We start from the raw sequence: 3,343 nt of genomic DNA, 5'->3' as shown, positions 1-3,343 counted from the left end.
GGCTACTCATAAGGTTATATTTACTTTTCCACTGAAGGAAAAGCTGGTTGTTGTAGTTGTAGTTGTTTGTTTGTTTTTAGTCTCCTCCTAGTTTTTATTATTATAATGTGGAATGAGGAATGTTAGATTGAAAGTGAATTATTTTATAGACAAAAATCATTACTTGATTCACCTCCTGGTACAGCAGATGGAACTCCTGAAAATATGCCCTTTTGCCTTATGGAACAGTAACAGTTATGCTTACTTCTGAAACATACTTGGTGGTGGCCCTAAATAGTGACACCATAGTAAACATTTTGAATATTTGCAATTAATTTTTATAGTCATAGGGCTCCAAAAGGCACTGCTGGTATCTTAGCAGGTATTTCAATAAGGCTAAAAGTTGCCTGACTGTTTAAAAATATTAACAAGGCACAAAAACATGGGAGAAGTATTGTCCTCAGATATTATTTTTTTCCATATGCTCCTGATTCCAGACATGACAAGTTATTTTTTAAAATTTTTTTTTATAAAAGATTTTATTTATTTATTGACAGAGATCACAAGTAGGCAGAGTCAGGCAGAGAGAGAGAGGAGGAAGCAGGCTCCCTGCTGAGCTGAGAGCCCAATGTGGGACTCGATCCAAGGATCCTGGGATCATGACCTGAGCCGAAGGCAGAGGCTTTAACCCACTGAGCCACCCAGGCGCCCCCATGACAAGTTATTTTTGATAGATATATATACAATGTATTTTCCAGTTATAAGAAAAATGGTTCTGCTATTTTTAAACCTTTTTTTTAAATTACATAATTTTTTAATTAAAATTTTATTTTTTAATGTTTTACTTTACTTTTCTTTTCTTTTTTAAAGATTTTATTTATTTATTTGACAGACAGAGATCACAAGTAGGCAGAGAGGCAGGCAGAGAGAGAGAGAGAGAGAGAGAGGGAAGCAGGTTCCCTGCGTAGCAGAGAGCCCGATGCGGGGCTCAATCCCAGGACCCTGAGATCATGACCCGGCCCGAAGGCAGCAGCCCAACCCACTGAGCCACCCAGGTGCCCCAATGTTTTACTTTTCAATATACTACTTGGAATATAAAACCTATTCCATTTTGTAAGAAGTTTAACCATTTAAAAAATAGTAGTTTTCTCATTGTGTCTTCCCCTCACATTGCTTTATTTTGAATAAAAAATTTCACAATAAACATAACTGATGCTTTCCTTCTGATGGTCCCTCTGTTGGTCATATTGTATATGAGCCATGACAATTAGTTTTACAAAATTTATTGATGTTTGTTGATATGTTTTATCATAACTAATTATCCCTCCCTTATCTAGATTCCCCAGCTTTCAGACAGGTGGACACTTCAATAAACCATACCCAAGGGATGTATCAAGTACTTCTTAGACATTCTCTCAGATCCTTGAGGTCTCATTTTGCCTAGGGATTTGCAATAGGTTCTGCCAGAGGCACCACTGTGACAACTGAAGTCCATGGTCTATCTCCTGCTAAGCTCAAGAGGTCACTGGTTTCCAAGTTTATCTATACATTAATGAATTCCAGCAAGTTCTTTTTTTTAAATATTAACAAACTTATTTTAAAGTTTATATGGAGAGGCAAAGTGTTGAAGGAGAACAAAGACTGAGGACTGACTTCAAAGTTTACCATAACGATGGGGCGCCTGGGTGGCTCAGTGGGTTAAGCCTCTGCTTTCGGCTCAGGTCATGATCCCAGGGGCCTGGGATCGAGTCCCGCATTGGGCTCTCTGCTCAGCAGGGAGCCTGCTTCTCCTCTATCTCTCTCTCTGTCTGTCTCTCTGCCTATTTGTGATCTCTCTCTCTGTCAAATAAATAAATAAAATCTTTAAAAAAAGTTTACCATAACGATAATTGTAAGCAAGATATTGTAATACCACAGAAAGACTAGATTAAAGCAACAGAATATATATTATCAATTATATTTTATATTTAATATAAAAGCAAAAGCAATACAAGAGAGCAAAATACAATCTTTTAAACAAATGGTTCTGGAGTAATGGTGAAACTAAATGTAAAAATATAAAATAAAATAAAATAAAATAATAAAGTAAAATAAATCCAGGCAGATATCATACACTATTCACAATAATTATCTCAGATTGTATTATAAACCTAAACATGAAACATGTAGAAGCTAATATAGAAGAAAATTTAAATGACCTTGGTTTTGGCAATAACTTCAGCTACAAAAGCACAAGCACTGAATTTAAAAATGTCTACTCTGTGAAACACAATGCCAAGAGAATGAAAAGGCAAAGCACAGACTATGAGAAAAAATTTGCAAAATACACATCTGGCAAAGGACTGTTAATCAAAAATACACAAAGACCCCCTTAAAACTCAACAATGGGGGAAAAACCTGATTAAAATTGGGCCAAAGGGAACCTGATGGCTCAAAAATGAGCTGCCTTCGGCTCAGGTCAGATCCCAGCGTTAGCTGGGATCGAGTCCCCACATCGGGCTCCTTGCTCCGCAGGGAGCCTGCTTCTCCCTCTGAAGACCAATATTACTTGCTCTTGCTCTCTGGACAAATAAATAAATAAAATCTTAAAAAAAAAAAAAACAAAAAAAACCCTGATAAAAACCTTAGCAGCTTCACATCATATGTAAGCATATAAAAAGATGCTTCACATCATATGTCATCAGTAAAATGCAAATTAAAACAAAAAAGAGACACCAGTACATACCCAGAATCTAGAGCACTGACAACAGAACACGAAATGTTGGTGAGGAAGTGGAGCAACAGGAATGTTCTTCCATGTCTATTGAGAATAAAGAATGGAAAACAACTTGGCAGTTTCTTACAAAACTAAACATATTCTTGCCAGATGATTCAGCAGTAGCAGTTCTTGGTATTCATCCAAAGAAGATGAAATCTATACCCACAAAGATGTCTATAGTAGTTTTATTCATAACTGACAAAAGCTTGGAAGCAACCAAGATATCCTTCCAGGTGAAAGGAAAAATAAAGTGTAGTACAGGCAAACAATGGAATATTATTTAATGCTAGAGAAATGAATTACCAAGCCAGGAAAAGATATGGATATAAATATTTAATAAATATTTGATTTTAGGCTTCTACCAGTCTATCAATAGTATTAGTATATTTTAACAGTGAATGCTCAGCCTTCATGAATTTACCTGACCAATAAAATATTTTGGGCTCAATATTTTAAATACGTCAACATCTATGATTATATTCCTAATAATTTAGAATTGGGGTAAATAAACCTTAATTTTTTGTAACTTGTTTCTTATTGCAAAAGAGCTCAATGAAATTTTAGAAAATAAAAATTTACAAAAAAAAGTTTAGTTTACTATTGCCA

The sequence above is a fragment of the Mustela putorius genome, unplaced genomic scaffold, assembly GCF_011764305.1.
Source record: "Mustela putorius furo isolate JIRA1106 unplaced genomic scaffold, ASM1176430v1.1 tig00000659_pilon_pilon_pilon, whole genome shotgun sequence".
Classification (NCBI taxonomy): Eukaryota; Metazoa; Chordata; class Mammalia; order Carnivora; family Mustelidae; genus Mustela; species Mustela putorius.
This window is presented reverse-complemented; position numbering follows the sequence as displayed.